The 22,169-nt window shown below is 44.0% G+C and overlaps 1 protein-coding gene across 1 annotated transcript in view; it reads right to left on the minus strand.

Moving 5' to 3' along the window:
* LOC132772756 (protein FAM163A-like) overlaps positions 1 to 13,064 on the minus strand; it is a 158,929-nt gene extending 145,865 nt beyond the window's left edge. Inside the window, exon 1 of the mRNA XM_060771619.2 lies at positions 12,726 to 13,064. The gene's annotated coding sequence lies outside the window, so the exon portion shown is untranslated. The remainder of the gene's footprint in view (positions 1 to 12,725) is intronic.
* Positions 13,065 to 22,169: the final 9,105 nt, after the last annotated feature.

A 22,169-nucleotide genomic window follows, 5' to 3' on the forward strand; every position in this document is an offset into this window, starting at 1 on the left:
TTTTGTTGACCAAAAATCCTCAAGGATGTGTGCTGATTAACTACTGAGTAACCATCAATTAATTTAATCAACTAAATTACTCAATCAAATGTTGCAGGTAGTTCCTTCAGAGATAATAGTTTACTCCTAGTAACATTGCAACTATCTGACAGGAGCAGCACAATGTTGGAGGACAGGAAATAAGATTTAAAGATGGGCTCAAAGCCAACCTTAAAATCTTTGGCATAGACACTGAGAACTGGGAAGCCCTGGCCCTTGAGCGCTCCAGCTGGAGGTCTGCTGTGACCAGCAGTGCTGTAGAATTTGAAGAGGCACGAATGGAGGGCGAAAGAGAGAAAGGTGTCAAGAGGAAGGTGCATCAAGCCAACTCTGACCGGGACCGCCTTCAACCTAGAAACCGATGCCCTCACTGTGGGAGAAGACGCAGATCAAGAATAGGGCTCCACAGTCACCTACTGTCCCACTGCCAGGACACCGACCTTGGGGGACAATCTTACTCGGACAACGTGGGATTGCCTAAGTAAGTAAATCTTAGGCCCCTTCCACACAACCGTATCAAATACACATTGAACTGGATTATATGGCAGTGTGGACTCAGATAATCCAGTTCAAAGCAGATATTATGGATTATCTGCCTCGATATTATGGGTTATATGGCTGTGTGAAGGGCTCTAATAAAACATAGCAGCAGATGCTGATGGGGAAAAAAGAGATAAAGAGAAAGAGAATACAGAAGTGGTGACGAGTAGGTAGTTTCAGGACAAAATTGCAGCTACTGTGTTAGCCTAGATGTCACCGCTGCTGATGTCAGATCCAGCTAACAGCTTGGTCATCACCACCTGCAAGTGGGATTGTGTGAACTGTCCTCTATGTCAGGCTGTGAAACATTTCTGGCTGCCCTGTATGCAATATTGCAGGCATCAGGCTTCCCTGGTGATGGCGGTTTATATTTAATTCTGACTGTCACCAGAACATTTAGCTGTAGTTTTCAGGATCCCTGGTGAAACTAGCATTAAGGTCAATGCAGTCAGCTTGTAGGATGAACCAGCCCTCAACATGTAGACTCAGAAGTCAACCTGAGTTCAAGGGCCCTTCCATACAGACAGATAACCAAGAATATCAAGGCAGAAAATCCCATAATATCTGCCTTGAACTGGGTTATCTGAGTCCACACTGCCATATAATCCTGTTCAAACCAGAAAATGTGGGATTTTATTCAGCTGTGTGGAAGGGGCCTTATTTACTGGTGAGTGTGCATCTCTTGTTCCTGCCAATCGGATCTGTGAAGAAGGCGGGACTGAGGGCAGGGCCTCTCCAGACGATCTTAAGCACCTAGGTGGTTCATAATACTATGTACCATGATTTTTGTTCCTGGGTTATACATGTCATTTCCTAATTGGTTCTATCATAAAAACATGGGGGGAAAGTTTATTAAACTGCAAAAATAGGACATCCTGCAGCACATTTCATTATAGCTTTTCAATGAATATGTCATCATGTTCTGCCGCACACTGGGCCTGTAAATAATTGTCTTTAGAACAGGATGTGCAACCTTTGCCCAGCGGGAAGCCAGGGGGCCCAAGGAGAAGTTCTCAGAGGTTTTCTACCACAAATGACCTTTAGATGGCTTGTGAAGTATAACAAAGTCTTTTATTAATAAACTATCAAACAGAAACTTCTCTTGTCTTCAATAAAGCTAAACAAATGCTTCCAAGCTTTATGCAACTGGTGACTTCCTAATCTTGCCCACGTAGGACAGGCAACTGTCTTCAATAATTTCTTCTTTACTTTAAATGGAAAACCCCCTTTTTAACTTCTCCCAGGCTGACTGTAATGTAACCCTTACTGATGTGGGCTCCGCTACCGGGTCGAACTGCGTCTTGAAGAACCGAGTGGACCTACCAGTAAAGGCTTAGATATTCTCCAGCTGGAGTTCTTTCGTCTTTAGGGCTGTTTTCCTGGAAATCTTTGGAGTCTCTTAAGGCTGTTTTCCCCTGGAAAGTCTTGAATGCTCTTAAGACTGTTCTCCCCCGGAAAGTCTTAAGGGTTGAAGCTTTTGTACAGGGGAAGCTTGCACATGTCCTGTACATTAGCTTTCCTTGCTGAGACTAACTAAAAATGGCTCCCTTCCCAATAGCCCAAAGCAAGGGGCGGGACCAAAACTTGACGATGATGGACAGGTGACTTGCCCTATGACTGCAACCAAAGAAAGCCACCTATCTGTAGAGTCCCTGAAACCTAGGACTGTACACAAACATTTAATACAAAGCAAATAAAGTTGGAGCTCCTGGTACAGCCGTACCAGAACACATCGAGTCTCAACCAATTCAACATAGGTTGTGGCAGCTACAAAAAGAAAGTTTCAGGAGTATAGCAAAGTAAGTACCATGCGATCAAACAGGAAATAACACTTTCAAACCAGGAACAGAAAATTTTTCAAATTTTGTTACATAGTGTAATTGGGTCTACTCTATTTTGGGGACCAGACACAGTGTGAAATCCAAATTTGGTGTTTACATGCAATGAGCAGGGTTGGGTGAAATTATCTTTCAGTAACTATCATACTTCGTATGCATAAAGTCCCATATCCATTTCCTCAATGTTCTTGGTAACAGCCAACATTGTAGTGATTTGAGTGTTGGTTTAGGACTTTGGGAAATCAGAGTTGAATTCCTACTCAACCCACTAGATAACCTTGTACAACTTATACATTCTCCACTAAAGAAGAAGGGAGCATCTACATTGTAGAATTAATGTAGTTTGGCACCATTCTAACTGACATGGTCCAATGCTATGGAATCATGACAGCTGCCATTTTACAAGATCTTCCGCCTTCTTGCCAAAGAATGCTTGTGCCTCACCAAACTACATATCCCAGGTTTCCTAAAGGCAATGGTGAACTTTCTCTGAATTAATCCTGTTGGAAAAACCCTATCACCATAGGATAGGGTCACCATAGGATCACCATAACTCAGACTCAATTTGACAGCGAATAACAACAACAACAACAACATGTTCAGTTAATACCATGGGATGAGGTGGGAGTGTGGAGGGATGGGTGTGTTGTTTGAGATACATGCTGAGGAAAGCATTTAATTTCATTGGACAATGACAATAAAGTTATTCCATTCTAAATTTCTTCAATTGTTAGTAGTAATAACAACTGTCAATAGTAAGGCGCATCCTAATTTCACTACCACTGCCAGCAACAAAAATACAAATGATCTACATGTAATTTAAGTCCCCTTCTACACTGTCATATAATCCATTTTATTGAAGGAGATAATCCACATTATCTGCTTTGAACTGGATTAAATGAGTCTACACTGCAATATAATCCAGTTCAAAGCAGGTAATCTAGATTTTATATGGCAATGTAGAAGGAGCCTAAGACACACCCCATTTTAGATATGCTTATACAGTATAGGGAGAAAAGTGCATCTTGTAATTGAGTAAATACAGTAAAAACACTGAGGCACCTTCTACACAACTGAATAAAATCCCCCATTATCTGCTTTGAACTAGGAGATATGGCAATGTGGACTCAGATAATCCAGTTCAAAGCAGATATTGTGGGATTTTCTGTCTGATATTCTGGAATATGGGGTTGTGTGGAAGGGTCCTGAGAAAGGACATCTGAGGGCCCTTCCACACAGCCATATAACCCCGAAAATAAAGGCAGTTAATACATAATATCTGCTTTGAACTGGGTTATCTGAGTCCACACTGCCACATAATCCACTTCAATGTGGATTTTATACAGCTGTGTGGAAAGAGCCTGAGGCTCTGGAAAGCCACTGCCATCTAAGTCTATATAAATAAAAATGTAATATTAGTTTGTGGGATTAACATAACTCAAAAACCACTGGACGAATTGACACCGAATTTGGACACAATACACCTCTCAGGCCGATGAGTGACCATCACTCAAAAAAAAAACTACTGAAAAACACAGCAGAAGAGAATTTAAAAGACAAAAACAAAAAAACATTACAACGCATGCCCAAAACTACACACAAGCACACATATATTCACATTCACACATATACTGGGCCACAGTAACACGTAGCAGGGGACGGCTAGTAGATAATACAAAGCTGTAACTGATGCGGAGCATCTCCCCCCCCCCAAGTATTTGTAGTTCGCCAAGGGCCGGACGATGGATTCTGCCGCTTCCTGACCCAGCACACATAACTGGGTTCCTGTTTCCTCTTTGTGAATTCTCTGGCTTGTGCACTGGACTATGGACTCTGCTACTACCCAACCCAGCTCCCCCTTCAGCTCCAGCTCCTGTTCCTAGAAGGAGCCAATCTTCTGTTGACCAACCCGGACCTTGGACTGATCTTTTGATGGCCAGCCTGATGCATGGACTGGCCCCTGCACCCAAAACCCTTCCGTCCAGACTTTGGGACTTCTAGTTCTTTCCTCTCTTTTTATGAAATGAATAAAATATTTTCTTATTACTGTGGATTGGGGTTGGGATGGGTGGTGGGTGGTGATATATGGAATGCCTGTATACTGGTGATGCCAATGGTTTATGAATATGAAATATGTAACCCCTATGAACTCCTCTGTATCCTCACCCCCTTGACCCTCACCCCACAAGAAAACCAGCGTGACCAGGAACTGCCTGGGGACAGAGCCCAAGCCTCTTTCCCCCAAATCACCCATTGATTGACTCATTTTGCATGGACAATGCTGCTGGCCCCAACCCTAGCCCTCGGAGCATGGCCAGCGAAGGAACAAGGGTCAGCAGAGCTTCGGAAAAAGAGACTGATTAATTCACCCAGATATTGTTGACCCTCCGGGTGGTCCGATATTGATCTAGCCTATTCAAATTCCCTGCCAGACTCATCAAGGACAGGAAAGCCTTTGTTTGTCAAACATCTGGAGACATTTTTCCTTTGTTTCGCTGAGCACATGGCATTCCTTTGTCTGCAGATTCCTTTCCCAGATTCCTTTGTGCTCCCTCATCCCGCCCCCATTTCTCCTGATTGGCTGTCGCCACCATGTGACAGAGGTCTCTCCATTGGATCCTACAGACCACTGGAGCTTCCTGATTGGTACAGAGGCGCCAGGGGCGGGAGGGCTGCTTCCCAGGTGTCCGCCCATCACCCAATCACAGCGGGGAACATCAGAGGAGCCGGGGCAGGAGGGTTGAACTCTGGGTTTTCAAAAATTGTATAAATATGCCTGCATCACTGTACCCCAGCATGCTTATGGAGGATTCATCCCTGTAACGCATCCTTTTCAGCTGAATCGCAGAATAAACGCTTCGGTCACTGATACCTCTTCAGCCTGGTGAGATTGATTATTTAATATTTTTGCGTCTTTTTGGATTGGCGTTCGCTGGCTGCTCACCAAGGCCAAAGACCCCCTTAGAGGTCTTCAGGGATCTCCCCTGCTGGGAAGACCCTTCCAAAAGAGCTCGATATCATAACTTAGGCCTAGTAACATGTCTCCATATAAAGCAATTTCCATTCTCATACGTCAATGGATCAACTACCACTGTCCTTGCTAAGAAATGCCCTTTATACCGGTACCATAATTGCAAATTATCTCAAGGATCTTCAGGCACAGAAGCATCCTTAAAGCAATTCACCAGGCTCAAGAAAGGGAGCCATGGAGTATATGACTCTTTTCACCAGACATCAAAAGCAATATCCTTCCCAAAGAATCAATAGGGGATAGTTATCCTCATTGGAATGTGGTCCACATGAAAAATACAATCCAAGAATGCAATGGAGGCAAAATGATACTATTGGAGCCAGGCGCTACTATTTTGGGTGAGAAAAGCAAAAGGATCATGGAGATGAATCACTGGTGACAGAAAGTTCTCCACATCCCAAAATGGATTGGAAGGGTGGATCAGGGACCAAAAACAAAGAGCATCCTCCACTCTCCCTGGAGTCAATTGCAGCAAGCCCATTGAAATGAATGTTCAGAATGAAGTCGAACATGACCCCCCCCCCCCGCTCCCAAAAAGATAGTAATTTATAGTTTTGCTAAGGACAAGGACACCAGATTGGATAATAAGGGTTAAGCCTTGGTCAATTTGCCAAGACACTAACAACAACAAGGACCCTTCCCATGTTAGATAGTGTGTACATTTAATCAAGGTTTTATGCCCTAGGTTTCATATATAGCAGAAGGTAGCACATTTATTACTGAGAAACCACCTCCCTTTACTTATGTGCTCTCTTCTATGGGACTCTGGTGGGAGGGATAAGTGGGTATGTTTTCTCTATCATGATTTCTATATTTCTATATTCCTCCCTGTGTATCTGACCTTTTCCTGACCCTTTTGCCAAATCCCCCTTTATTGAAAAATGTATACAAATACAAGGCAGCCACCCCTGTGTGACCCTGGAAAGAAGGAAATCTCTAGTTGGAAAAGACTCTTATCAAATGACACTTTTTGCATGGACAATAACAATGGATTGTGACCTCTGGCCTCAGAGTTGGCCCTCCAGAGGAAGCGATCACTTGGCATTTATGATCATATCTCAATAGGACAAAGGAAGCCTTCGGAAAGCCACACCTTGTCCTAATCTGTTACTGATTCAACTTTTATCCACTGAAACCACAGCCAAGATTCCCTCATTGTTCCTGTCTCTCAGCACTGGAAAAATCCGGATTACGTTTATTGTAGCCACTCAATGAATGGCTGGCTTGCACGCCCCAGGACTCACTGGCCACTTGGACATTTCCTACCTCCATAATCCTCTCAAGAATCCATTGTTTCCCTCTTGTCCCGCCTCCCTCTCTCCTGATTCGTCAGGATGCCGAGGCGGCAGAAGCCCAGTGATTGGCCCAGGCGCTCAGGAGGAAGCCAAGCCTCCTCCCAGCTGTAGAGCGCCAGCCATTCATCGTCGAGCCAGCAGAGGGGCCGGGAATGGGAGATTCAAACCTGGCAGCTCTGTTTCTGTATAAAAAAGGCCTTTATTTTTGTACACTGTATGCTTAGCTTGGCGAAATATTGCTGCTTTGCATCCTTTTGAGCTGAATCGCAATAAAATAATCTTGGTGGCGCTTCCTTCAACTTTGGTGAGATTTCTTTTGGGAACTTAGGAAAAACCTTTTAAATTGGGCTTCTCTTTGCTCACCATTGTAGCGAACCTTCTTTGGTAGGTCCGCAGGGTCTCTCCTACAGGACCAGACCCTTTTAAATTCCTCAAAGGAGAACATCTGGGCAGATTGGATCCCGCAAGTTGAATGTGTGGGTCTCTCCTAGGGCCCTTTCACACAGCTGTATAGCCCTGAATATCAAGACAAAAATCCCACAATATCTGCTTTGAACCGGGTTATCTGAGGTCCCTTCCACACAGCTGTATAAAACAATAATAATAATAATAATAATAATACTTTATTTATACCCCGCCACCATCTCCCCAAGGGACTCAGAGCGGCTTACATGAGACCAAGACCAACAACACATCAATAAAAACAAAAAGCAATAAACAAAAACAATAAATACAATACAATTAATATAAATCACATATAAACAATAACCAATAAACAGTAACACACAAGGATTTAAAATCCACTTGAGCTGGATTACATGGCAGTGTGGACTCGGATAACCCAGTTCAAAGCAGATATTGTGGGATTTTCTGGGTTATAGGACTGTGTGGAAGGGCCCTGAGTCCACACTGTCTTATAATCCAGGTCAATGTGGATTTTATACCTCTGTGTGGAAGAGGCCCCACTCTGCTGTCACCCGGTTTCTGTTATGTGCCAACAAGTACGTAAAACTTTATTTATATCCCCTATTATTTATATCAAGGTGGCTCACAACGTAAAAGGCAAACATTCATAAAAATAACATCAATAAATTAAGCAGTAAAAATAAACAGCGCAAACGTTCAACCAGTTAACAATTCACAACAAAAGCAGTAAAGCAAGTTACACAGTATCAATAAAAACAGGGTTAAAAGCCATGTCCATATTGGCACCAGTTGGCCCAATAGTTTGCGCTGGCTGGCTCCACACTGCCATGTAATCCTGTTTGAAATTATATCAGAATAGAACCCTACAATGAAGTTTGTACTGCATTGTACTGCATTGACCTGAATGATTAGGGGCCCTTCCACACAGCCATATAACCCAGAATATCAAGGCAGATAATCCACAATATTTGCTTTGAACTGGATTATCTGAGTCCATACTTCCATATAGGTAAAAGTAAAGGTTTTCCCCTGACATTAAGTCCAGTCGTATCTGACTCTGGGGGTTGGTGCTCATCTCCATTTCTAATCCGAAGAGCCGGCGTTGTCCGTAGACACCCCCAAGGTCATGTGGCCAGCATGACTGCATCTCCATGTTACCTTCCTGCCGGAGCAGTACCTATTGATCTACTCACATTTGCACATTTTCAAACTGCTAGGTTGGCAGAAGCTGGGGCTGACAGTGGGAGCTCACACCCCTCCCCAGATTTGAACCTGTGACCTATTGGTCAACAAACTCAGCAGCTAAGTGGTTTAACCCACTGTGCCATATATCCCAGTTCAAAGTAGACAAAGTGGGATTTTATTCAGCTGTGTGGAAGGGGCCTGAGAGGTCCTTTCAGACAGGTCCTATATCCCAGGATCTCATCCCAGATTATCTGCTTTAAACTGGATTTTACTTACTTATTTATTTATTTGTTTATCATATTTATATACCACCATTCTCAACCCAAGGGCGACTCAGGGCGGTTTACAAACGGCACAATTTGATGCTTGCAATAACATAAATTCAAACATTTAGCATAAATAACATTAAATAAAATAATAAAACCAATAAAAGTATAAATCTTCAGCATCTCATTACTAAAATCATTACCCAATCGCATTGTCCAGTCGTTCCGAAGATCAGAGTTTGTCTGCTACACTGCATTTGGGAAAGCTTGCTCAAAAAGCCAGGTTTTAACTTTTTTGCAAAATGTTAGGAGGGTGGGGGCTGATCCGATATCCCTAGGGAGGGCATTTCACAGCCGAGGGGCCACCGCTGGAGAAGGCCCTGTCTCTCGTCCCTGCCAACCGAATCTGTGAGGAAGGTGAGACCAAGAGCAGGGCCTCCCCAGAAGATCTTAGGGTCCTGGATGGTTCATAAGGAGAGATATGTTTGGACAGGTATGAGTCTCCACTGCCTGATAATCTGGGATAAACAGATAATCTGGGATCGGATCCTGGGATATAGGACCTGTCTGGAAGGGGCCTGAGTCCACACTGCCATATAATCCAGTTCAAAGCAGATAATGTGGGATTTTATACAACTGTGTGGAAGGGACCATGGTTGGACACTGATGATACAAATGCCATAGCAGTGCAAAACCATCCAGAGGGTTTGCTTAGGTAAGGAATCCTCAAGAGGTGGGATTGCCTATTTCTTGCTCTGAAGCACAACCGGCTTGTATGATGGTCTCCCATCCAAGTGAACACTTCTTCCAAACTTCTAAGGGCCCTTCCACAGAATATCAAGGCAGACTATCTCATATTATCTGCTTTGAACTGGGTTTTCTGAGACCAGACTCAGATAATGTGGGATGCTACCCATGCTCTATTCTACCTTGGTTAGACCACACCTGGAATGTTGTGTCCAATTCTTAGCACCACAATTGAAGAGAGATATTGACAAGCTGGAATGTGTCCAGAGGAGGGCGACTAAAATGATCAAGGGTCTGGAGAACAAGCCCTATGAGGAGCGGCTGGAAGAGCAGGGCATATTTAGCCTGAAGAAGAGAAGGCTGAGAGGAGACATGATAGCCATGTATAAATACGTCAGAAGAAGTCTTAGGGAGGAGGGAGCAAGTTTGTTTTCTGCTTCCCTGGAGACTGGGACACGGAACAATGACTTTAAACTACAAGAAAGGAGATTCCATCTGTACATGAGGAAGAACTTCCTGACTGTGAGAGCTGTTCAGCAGTGGAACTCTCTGCCCCGGAGTGTGGTAGAGGCTTCTTCTTTGGAAGCTTTTAAACATAGGCTGGATGGCAATCTGTCAGGGATGATTTGAATGCAATTTTCCTGCCTCTTGGCAGGGGGTTGGACTGGATGGCCCACGAGGTCTCGTCCAACTCTATGATTCTATGACTAAAACGATCAAGGGTCTGGAGAACAAGCCCTATGAGGAGCGGCTTAAAGAGCTGGGCATGTTTAGGCTGAAGAAGAGAAGGCTGAGAGGAGTCATGTATAAATACGTGAGAGGAAGTCATAGGGAGGAGGGAGCAATGGCTTCAAACTACAAGAAAGGAGATTCCATCTGAACATTAGGAAGAACTTCCTGACTGTGATTGACAGGCATGTAGCGGAGGGGGGGGGGGGAGCTTGAGGGTCTTCAGCCCCCCCCCCCCCCGAATTCTCAGGGTGGTCCGCGAGAAGGCCTTACTGGTACATTATTTAAACTGTTATGTTTATTTATATCATTTATTATTTATTTATTTACTTTATTTGTATACCACTCTTCTCAGCCCTCAGGCGACTCAGAGTGGTTTACAACAATTTAGGTATACACAATACAAAATCATTAAGCATTTAAAAGCAATACCATCACAAATCATTAAACATCAATATCAATACATCACTACATCAATATAACAAATCCATCAGGTCTCATCAATGAAATCAGAATCCAAATTCCGTGTTCCGATAGTCAGTCAATCAATCACACTGCTTAGTCGAATGCCTGTTCAAACAGCCAGGTCTTTACTTTCCTCCGGAATGCCAGCAAGGAGGGGGTCGATCTAATATCTGCAGGAAGGGAGTTCCACAGCCGAGGGGCCACCACTGAGAAGGCCCTGTCTCTCGTCCCCGCCAGGCGTGCTTGTGAAGCCGGCGGGATCGAGAGCAGGGCCTCCCCAGACGATCTTAATGTCCTATCATGATCTGATCACCATGCTCAATATATACCATATGCATAGTGTTTTGGAATAACGTTACAAAACGTTTGCTAGGGTAGATCCTCACCCCCCCCCCAATAAATTCAGCACCCCAATCAAACTCAGCACCCCCCCCCCCCCGAATCAAAATCTTGACTACAGGCTGAGCTGTTCAGCAGTGGAACTCTGACACGGAGTGTGGTGGAGGCTCCTTCTTTGGATGCTTTTAAACAGAGGCTGGATGGCCATCTGTCGGGGGTGCTTTGAATGCAATGTTCCTGCTTCTTGGCAGGGGGTTGGACTGGATGGCCCACGAGGTCTCTTCCAACTCTATGATTCTATGACTAAAACGATCAAGGGTCTGGAGAACAAGCCCTATGAGGAGCGGCTTAAAGAGCTGGGCATGTTTAGGCTGAAGAAGAGAAGGCTGAGAGGAGTCATGTATAAATACGTGAGAGGAAGTCATAGGGAGGAGGGAGCAATGGCTTCAAACTACAAGAAAGGAGATTCCATCTGAAAATTAGGAATAACTTCCTGACTGTGATTGACAGGCATGTAGTCCACGAGAAGGCCTTACTGGTACATTACAGGGTGGTCCACAAGAAGGCCTTACTGGTACATTATTTAAACTGTTATGTTTATTCATATCATGATCTGATCACTATGCTCAATATATGCCATATGCATAGTGTTTTGGAATAACGTTACAAAACGTTTGCTAGGGTAGATCCTCACCCCCCCCCAATAAATTCAGCACCCCAATCAAACTTAGCACACACCCCCCAATCAAAATCCTGAATACAGGCTGAGCTGTTCAGCAGTGGAACTCTCTGCCACGGAGTGTGGTGGAGGCTCCTTCTTTGGATGCTTTTAAACAGAGGCTGGATGGCCATCTGTCGGGGGTGCTTTGAATGCAATGTTCCTGCTTCTTGGCAGGGGGTTGGACTGGATGGCCCACGAGGTCTCTTCCAACTCTATGATTCTATGACTAAAACGATCAAGGGTCTGGAGAACAAGCCCTATGAGGAGCGGCTTAAAGAGCTGGGCATGTTTAGCCTGAAGAAGAGAAGGCTGAGAGGAGACATCTAGGCCTTACTGGTACATTATTCAAAGTGTTATGTTTATTCATATCATGCTCAATATAACCCCTATGCATAGAGTTTTGGAATAACGATACAAAACGTTTGCTAGGGTAAATCCTCAGCCCTCCCCCCCCCCTGAATAAAACTCAGCCCCCCAGTCAAACTCAGCACCCACCCCCCAATCAAAATCCTGACTACAGGCTGAGCTGTTCAGCAGTGGAACTCTCTGCCATGGAGTATGGTTGAGGCTCCTTCTTTGGATGCTTTTAAACAGAGGCTGGATGGCCATCTGTCGGGGGTGCTTTGAATGCAATGTTCCTGCTTCTTGGGAGGGGGTTGGACTGGATGGCTCATGAGGTCTCTTCCAACTCTATGAGTCTATTTCCTGCCTTGATATTCTGGGATGGAATGGGCAGAGAGGGACTCAAGGAGGAAAACCCAATGCAACGCCCAACTCTCTCCCTGCACAGCTTCCAAGTTCAACGCACTCATGTCATTCCGGCTTCCAAACCAATTGCAACCAATTTGGCACAAGTGGGACCTTCTTTCCTCCTTTGAAAACAAATACCAAGCCCTGGTTTCCCATTCCTCCCATAATGAAAGGTCCCAAGATCCAAACAAACAAGGCTTTGGTGCTGAGTTCCCAGCCAAGACGCCAGAAGGGAGGGGAACATCCTCTCTTTGCCAACATCCCGCAGGAGATTGGGAACCAAACAGGAAGAGAAAAAAAACCTAGGAGGGAAAGGCATCCCTTCGGACTTTCAGGGAAAAGAAAGAGACTCACCTGGGAGCTCTCTGCGCCTCTCTCTCTCTCTCTCTCTCCAGCCGGCGTTCAGGACCGTTCTTCTCTTTCCGCCTTTCTGCGCTGAGGGGGCCCCGCCGGCAGAGGGCGCCGCTGAGACATGGCCCGGCGGAGGGCCCTGCGGAGGAGGAAGAGGCTCCCCAAACCCTGCCAGTGGGACTCAATGGGTGGAAGCGGCTGCCACTGCCGGAGCCTCGGAAGCCCTGGCTGTGGATGGAGGGACGGAGGGAGACTTCGAGAGGGAGGTCCTGAGGAGAAGGTGGCGCCTCCTCCGGGCGGGGCTAGCGAGGGAGATGCAACACCTCATCCTTAAAGGGTGGCGGCCCCTTTAAGAGTAGGGAATCGCCCCTCTCCTCTCTCCTCTCTACCTCCCCATCCCACTCACTGAAGAGCTGGCAATACACTCTTCTGACATGCATCACAAGGTCAGTATATTACCTCTTTTGGTTTTTAAACAGGACAAACAAACCAATGCCCTGCCCTTATATGTAAACACCAGTTCAAAACCATTACTTTCCATGGGATCCTATGGTTCTGCATCAAAGTCCATAGGATAATAGAGACAGGGGTCCAGGCTTACACCATTTCTTTCCATGGGAGCCTACGATTCTGCATCAATAGGATAAAAAAGACAGAGGTCCAAGCTAATAACATTGCTTTCCATGGGAGGCTATGGTTCTGCATCAAAACTCATAGGATAAAAGAGACAGGGGTCCAGACTTACATCATTGCTTTCCATGGGAGGCTATGATTCTGCATCAAAACCCATAAGATGAAAGAGACAGAGGTCCAAGCTAATAGCATTGCTTTCCATGGGAGGCTATGATTCTGCATCAAAACCCATAGGATAAAAGCAGCTAATGCAATTGCTTTCCATGGGATCCTATGGTTCTGCATCAAAACCCATAGGATAAAAGAGACAGGGGTCCAAGTTAATAGCATTTCTTTCCATGGGATCCTATGGTTCTGCATCAAAACCCATAGGATAAAAGAGACAGAGGTCCAGACTTACACAATTTCTTTCCATGGGAGCCTATGATTCTGCATCAAAACCCATAGGATAAAAGTGACAGGGGACCAAGCTAATACATTTCTTTCCATGGGAGCCTATGATTATGCATCAAAACCCATAGGATAAAAGAGACCAAGCTAATAACATTGCTTTCCATAGGAGGCTATGGTTCCGCCTCAAAACCCATAGGATAAAAGAGACAGGGATCCAGACTAATATCATTTCTTTCCATAGGATCCCATGGTTCTGCATCAAAACCCATAGGATAAAAGAGACAGGGGTCCAGAGTAATACCATTTCTTTCTATGGGATCCTATGGTTCTGCATCAAAACCCATAGGATAAAAGAGACAGGGGTCCAAACTAATACAATTGCTTTCAATTGGATCCTATGGTTCTGAATCAAAACCCATAGGATAATAGAGACAAGGGTCCAGACTTACACAATTTCTTTCCATGGGAGCCTATGATTCTGCATCAAAACACATAGGATAAAAGAGACAGAGGTCCAAGCTAATAACATTGCTTTCCATGGGAGGCTATGATTCTGCATCAAAACCCATAGGATAAAAGCAGCTAATACAATTGCTTTCCATGGGATCCTATGGTTCTGCATCAAAGTCCATAGGATAAAAGAGACTGGGGTCGAAACTAATACAATTGCTTTCAATGGGATCCTATGGTTCTGCATCAGTCCATAGGATAAAAGAGACAGGGGTCCTGACTAATATCACTTCTTTCCATGGGAGCCTATGATTCTGCATCAAAACCCATAAGATAAAAGAGACAGGGGTTCAAGCTAATACCATTGCTTTTCATGGGAGCCTATGGTTCAGCATCAAAACCCATAGGATAAAAGAGACAGGGGTCCAAATTAATACAATTGCTTTACATGGGATCCTATGGTTCTCCATCAAAGTTCATAGGATAAAAGAGACGGGTCCAGACTAATAGCATTTCTTTCCATGGGATCCTATGGTTCTGCATCAAAACCCATAGGATAAAAGAAACAGGGGTCCAAGCTAATAGCATTTCTTTCCATGGGAGGCTATGGTTCTGCATCAAAACCCATTGGATAAAAGAGACAGGGGTCCAAGCTAATAACATTGCTTTCCATGGGAGGCTATGATTCTGCCTCAAAACCCATAGGATAAAAGCAGCTAATACAATTGCTTTCCATGCGATCCTATGGTTCTGCATCAAAGTCCATAGGATAAAAGAGACTGGGGTCCAAACTAATACCATTTCTTTCCATGGGAGCCTATGATTCTGCATCAAAACCCATAGGATAAAAGAAACACTGGCCCAAGCTAATAACATTGCTTTCCATGGGAGGCTATGGTTCTGCATCAAAACTCATAGGATAAAAGAGACTGGGTCCAAACTAATACAATTGATTTCAATGGGATCCTATGGTTCTGCCTCAAAACCCATAGGATAAAAGAGACAGGGGTCCAGACTTACACAATTTCTTTCCATGGGAGCCTATTATTCTGCATCAAAACCCATAGGATAATAGAGAAAGGGGTTCAGACTAATATCATTTCTTTCCATGGGAGCCTATGATTCTGCATCAAAACCCATAGGATGAAAGAAACAGTGGCCCATGCTAATAATATTGCTTTCCATGGGAGGCTATGGTTCTGCATCAAAACCCATTGGATAAAAGAGACAGGGGTCCAAGCTAATAGCATTGCTTTCCATGGGAGGCTATGGTTCTGCATCAACACCCATAGGATAAAAGAGACAGGGGTCCTGACTTACACCATTTCTTTCCATGGGATCCTATGGTTCTGCATCAAAACCCATTGGATAAAAGAGACAGGGGTCCAAGCTAATATCATTCTTTTCCATGGGAGCCTATGATTCTGCATCAAAACCCATAGGATAAAGAGACAGGGGTCCAAGCTAATACCATTGCTTTCCATGGGAGCGTATGGTTCTGCCCCAAACTCATAGAATAGAATAGCTTTCTTTAAGGTAAAGGTAAATATTTTCCCTGACATTAAGTCTAGTTGAGTCTTATTCTGGGGGCTGGTGCTCATCTCCATTTCTAAGCTGAAGAGCCGGCATTGTCCATAGACACCTCCAAGGTCATGCGGCCAGCATGACTTCATGGAGCGCCATTACCTTCCCGTTGAAACAGTAATAATAGTAATAATAATACTTTATTTATACTCCCCAAGGGGACACAGGGTGGCTTACATGAGGCCAAGCCCAACAGTACAGCAAATCTATATAAATAAAAATGTAATGCTCGTTTGTGGGATTAACAGAACTCAAAAACCATTGGGGGAATTGACACCAAATTTGGACAGCATAGACCTAACAACCCAATGTATGTCCTTCACTAAAAAAAAAAAAAAATGATTTTGTCATTTGGGAGTTGTTGCTGGGATTTATAGTTCACCTACAATCAAAGAGCATTCTGAACCCCACCAACGATGGAATTGAACCAAACTTGGCAAACAGAACTTCCATGACCAACAGAAAATACTGGAAGGGTCTGGTGGGCATTGAACTTGAGTTTGGCAGTTGTAGTTCATCCAGAGAGCACCGTGGACTCAAACAATGATGGATCTGGACCAAACTTGGCACGAATACTCAGAATGCCCAATTGTGAACACTGGTGGAGCTGTAGTTTCTGGGATTTATAGTTCACCTACAATCAAAGAGCATTCTGAACCCCACGAACGATAGCATTGGGCCAAACTTCCCACAAGAACCCCCATGACCAACAGAAAATACACTACTGTGTTTTCTGATGGTCTTTGGTGACCCCTCTGACACTCCCTCGTGATCCCCCCAGGGGTCCCGACCCCCAGGTTGAGAAACACTGCTATAGAGAGAAGGATAGTCCATTTTATGGGGTGGAGGGTGGGTTGAAGGAGTAAAAGCATTTCCCTCTGTTTTCCTGTTACTTTCCCCACCAATGTCCCTGTCATGGAAACAACCTTTGCTTATCATAAGGGAAGTGGGGAGGGAGAATAACCAGTGAAAATGGGGGAAATTCTTTTCTCCTTCAACTTCCTCCCTGTAAAATGAACTATCCTTCTCTCTCTAGCACCCCCTTGGATAATGGAACAATACGTAATGCATAAGATTGTGAGTGAACTACAACTTCCAAAATAGTGGGTCAGTCCTCCCCTAACCCTGCCAGTATTTAAAGTTGCCCATGTTGGGTTTTCTTGCCAAGTTTGGCCCAAGTCCATCACTTCCCAAGTAAGGTGGCCTTTTGCAGCTGGCAGATGGTAATTTTGTCAGCGCCAATTGTGTTTAAGTGCAGGCCAAGGTTTTTAGACACTGCACCCAGTGTGCCGATCACCACTGGGACCACCTTGACTGGCTTGTGCCACAGTCTTTGCAGTTCAATCTTTAAATACTCATATCGTGTCAGCTTTTCCAGTTGTTTCTCTTCAATCCTGCTGATACCTGGGATTGCAACACTTACAATCCACACTCTGTTTTTATTATTCTCTGTTTTTATTATTACTCTGTTATTATTGTTATTATTATTATTATAATTGATCAAAACTATCAAAATCATAGAATCATAGAATCAAAGAGTTGGGCCATCCAGTCCAACCCCCTGCCAAGAAGCAGGAATATTGCATTCAAATCACCCCTGACAGATGGCCATCCAGCCTCTGCTTAAAAGCTTCCAAAGAAGGAGCCTCCACCACACTCCGGGGCAGAGAGTTCCACTGCTGAACGGCTCTCACAGTCAGGAAGTTCTTCCTCATGTTCAGATGGAATCTCCTCTCTTGTAGTTTGAAGCCATTGTTCCGCGTCCTAGTCTCCAAGGAAGCAGAAAACAAGCTTGCTCCCTCCTCCCTGTGGCTTCCTCTCACATATTTATACATGGCTATCATATCTCCTCTCAGCCTTCTCTTCTTCAGGCTAAACATGCCCAGTTCCCTAAGCCGCTCCTCATAGGGCTTGTTCTCCAGACCCTTGATCATTTTAGTCGCCCTCCTCTGGACACATTCCAGCTTGTCAATATCTCTCTTGAATTGTGGTGCCCAGAATTGGACACAATATTCCAGATGTGATCTAACCAAAGCAGAATAGAGGGGTAGCATTACTTCCTTAGATCTAGACACTATGCTTCTATTGATGCAGGCCAAAATCCCATTGGCTTTTTTTGCCGCCACATCACATTGTTGGCTCATGTTTAACTTGTTGTCCACGAGGACTCCAAATCACTTTGATACAGGGCTTGGAAAATGGCATTTTAGAGCAAAATCCTCAGCATGTTATTTTGACTCCTATAACATTTATTCAGATAGATTTGGTCCCATTTGGAAACAAGCTCTCTCTCTATACACACACACACACACTCATATATATATATACATATACACGAGGGGTATTTTTTAAGTAAGGTCCGTTGGAACATAAGTACACAACGAAAGTTTATTTCAAAAAAGTAAATTTATTTTCAGAAAGTACATACTTCACTCTATTTTTCGACATAGTTGGCAAGTTTGTTCAAACACTTATCATACCTCTGAACCAATTTTAAAATATCCTCTTCATAAAAACTTGCCGCCTGCTCCGATAACCAAATAGTCTGTAATCAAAGAAGGGCGACTGGAGCGGTCCTCATCATGGACGTTGTCACGGCCATCTTTGAATTGTTGTACCCACTTACGCACTTTCTCTCACTCATAACAGTATCACCGTACACTTCACAAATCTGTCGATGAATTTCTGCAGCAGGCAGGTTCCTTGCTGACAAAAACCGTATCACTGAGCGAACCTCACATGCAGACGGTGAGTTGATAGTCTTAAACATTTTTAAAGCACAGAACAGAACTGTACAGGTTAGCTACAGAGCGGAAACTGAGCACAGTTGTTCCCGAGGCATGCCGGTACACGACGCACGCGCTCGTTGCGGTATACGTGCGAGCTACTAGTGTCTACAACAAAATGGACCTTACTTAAAAATACCCCTTGTATATATATACACACTAGCCGCCCCCTGCCACGCAGTACTGTGGCCCACATCTGTGTGGGAGGTTTGACCCAATTCTATCCTTGGTGGGGTTCAGAATGCTCTGTGATTGTAGGTCAACTATAAATCCCAGCAACTACAACTCCCAAATGACAAAATCATTTTTTGAGTGATGGACATACATTGGGTTGTTAGGTGTCTTGTGTCCAAATTTGGTGTCAATTCGTCCAGTGGTTTTTGAGTTCTGTTAATCCCACAAACGAACATTGCATTTTTATTTATATATATATCACCCACGATTCTAAGATGCACTCCATTTTTTAAATGATTATATGGGAGAAAACAGGCACCCTACAATTGATAAAATCCAGTATTATTCTTTTTCATCCTTTCCTTAACCTCGTTCATTGGCACACATCACTGGCGCCCATCCTCGCTCTTCCCCTCAATCATCGCTAATAAAAAGCTTTCCGTCTGCTTGACTGGATGTTGGGACCAAAATAAACGGATTTTCTTATTAACCAAATAAAAGCTTGGGAGGAAAAGAAGGAGGGGGGCTTTCCAATAAGTTCGCTCTCTGTGTATGTATCGTTCCTGCATAAGGCTACACAGAACTGTTTTAATTCAAATGTACTCAAGAGTGGTCCTTTTTCCCCGGCTATTGCCAATCTCCTCCAAAGGATTCAGGAATACTGGGAAAAGCAGAAAGCAGTGACCCTGCCTCTTGAGTCTCCGGAACAAGGCCTCTTTACCAGAGGACATCCTCAAATTGATGCAATAGGACAGATTAAATTGTCATAGTAATAAAAAAAGAAAGATTAGTACATGTACAGTCGCGGGAACACACCCACACACACACTCCTTCCTATGAACCTATTATCCTTTAGCTGACTTTTGGAGCACATTAAATCTGCACACTAAGGCCAGCTACAGGTGCAGGCTTTGCATCTAAAACCTCTGATCCAGGAACAGATTACAAATAGAGTGCCTTCAAGTTGAATGAAAAGTTGTCATTAATCAGGTAACTGAAATACCCAACAAGGCAGAACAAAGCTACAAAAGGGCCATGTTCTAAAGGCATTCTCTCCTGACGTTTCGCCTGCATCTATGGCAAGCATCCTCAGAGGTAGTGAGGTCTGTTGGAATTAGGACAATGGGTTTATATATCTGTGGAATGGCTGGGGTGGGGCAAAGAGCTCTTCCCTGCTGCAGTTAGGTGTGAATGTTTCAACTGACCACCTTCATTAGCATTTGAAGGCCTGGCTGAGCCTGGGAAAATCTTTTGTTGAGAGGTGTTATGATGTGCCATTGAAATCCACAAGCATGTGGACAATTTCAACAGAAAGGAAGAGACCATGAAAATGCACAAAATCTGGCTACCAGTATTAAAAAACTGTAAAATTACAACAGCAAAACAGCAGAGAGGAAACAACCAGGCACATCTTAACACCTCTCAACAAAAGATTTTCCCAGGCTCAGCCAGGCCTTCAAATGCTAATGAAGGTAGTCAGTTGAAACATTCACACCTAGCTCCAGAAGGGAAGAGCTCCTTGCCCCACCCCAGCCATTCCACAGATATATAAACCCATTGTCCTAATTCCAATAGACCTCACTACCTCTGAGGATGCTTGCCATAGATGCAGGCGAAACGTCAGGAGAAATGCCTCTAGAACATGGCCCTATAGCCTGAAAAAACCCACAAGAACCTAGTGATTCCAGCCATGAAAGCCTTCGACAATACAAAGCTACAAAACTTATTTTATTATTTTGTGTTGTCCAGGCTGCCCCTGAAAAAAATGGATGGGATTCAACCAATTCCTCCACTGTACTGCTATAGCAGTGTTTCTCAACCTGGGGGTCGGGACCACTGGAGGGGTCACAAGGGGGTATCAGAGGGGTCACCAAAGACCACCAGAAAACACAGTATTTTCTGTTGGTCATGGAGGTTCTGTGTGGGAAGTTTGGCCCAATTCAATCATTGGTAGGGTTCAGAATGCTCCTTGATTGTAGGTGAACTATAAATCCCAGCAACTACAACTCCTAAATGTCAAGGTCTATTTTCCCCAAACTCCACCAGTGTTGACATTTGGGCATATTGAGAATTCATGCCAAGTTTGGTCCAGATCCATCATTGTTTGAGTCCACAGTGCTCTCTGGATGTAGGTGAACTACAACTCCCAAAACTCAAGGTCAATGCCCACAAAACCCTTCCAGTATTTTCTGTTGGTCTTGGCAGTTCTATGTGCCAAGTTTGATTTAATTCCATCGTCGGTGGAGTTCAGAATGCTTTTTGTAGGTGAACTATAAATTCCAGCAATTACAACTCCTAAATGTCATGGTCTATTTTCCCCAAACTCCACCAGTGTTGACATTTGGGCATATTGAGAATTCATGCCAAGTTTGGTCCAGATCCATCATTGTTTTGAGTCCATAGTGCTCTCTGGATGTAGGTGAACTACAACTCCCAAAACTCAAGGTCAATGCCCACAAAACCCTTCCAGTATTTTCTGTTGGTCTTGGCAGTTCTATGTGCCAAGTTTGATTTAATTCCATCGTCGGTGGAGTTCAGAATGCTTTTTGTAGGTGAACTATAAATTCCAGCAATTACAACTCCTAAATGTCATGGTCTATTTTCCCCAAACTCCACCAGTGTTGACATTTGGGCATATTGAGAATTCATGCCAAGTTTGGTCCAGATCCATCATTGTTTTGAGTCCATAGTGCTCTCTGGATGTAGGTGAACTACAACTCCCAAAACTCAAGGTCAATGCCCACAAAACCCTTCCAGTATTTTCTGTTGGTCATAGCAGTTCTATGTGCCAAGTTTGATTTAATTCCATCGTTGGTGGAGTTCAGAATTCTTTTTGTAGGTGAACTATAAATCCCAGCAATTACAACTCCTAAATGTCGAGGTCTATTTTCCCCAAACTCCACCAGTGTTGACATTTGGGCATATTGAGAATTCATGCCAAGTTTGGTCCAGATCCATCATTGTTTTGAGTCCACAGTGCTCTCTGGATGTAGGTGAACTACAACTCCCAAAACTCAAGGTCAATGCCCACAAAACCCTTCCAGTATTTTCTGTTGGTCATGGCAGTTCTATGTGCCAAGTTTGATTTAATTCCATCGTTGGTGGAGTTCAGAATGCTTTTTGTAGGTGAACTATAAATTCCAGCAATTACAACTCCTAAATGTCAAGGTCTATTTTCCCCAAACTCCACCAGTGTTGACATTTGGGCATATTGAGAATTCATGCCAAGTTTGGTCCAGATCCATCATTGTTTTAAATCCACAGTGCTCTCTGGATGTAGGTGAACTACAACTCCCAAAACTCAAGGTCAATGCCCACAAAACCCTTCCAGTATTTTCTGTTGGTCATGGCAGTTCTATGTGCCAAGTTTGATTTAATTCCATCGTTGGTGGAGTTCAGAATTCTTTTTGTAGGTGAACTATAAATT

This window comes from Anolis sagrei, chromosome 4, assembly GCF_037176765.1.
Source record: "Anolis sagrei isolate rAnoSag1 chromosome 4, rAnoSag1.mat, whole genome shotgun sequence".
Lineage (NCBI taxonomy): Eukaryota > Metazoa > Chordata > Lepidosauria > Squamata > Dactyloidae > Anolis > Anolis sagrei.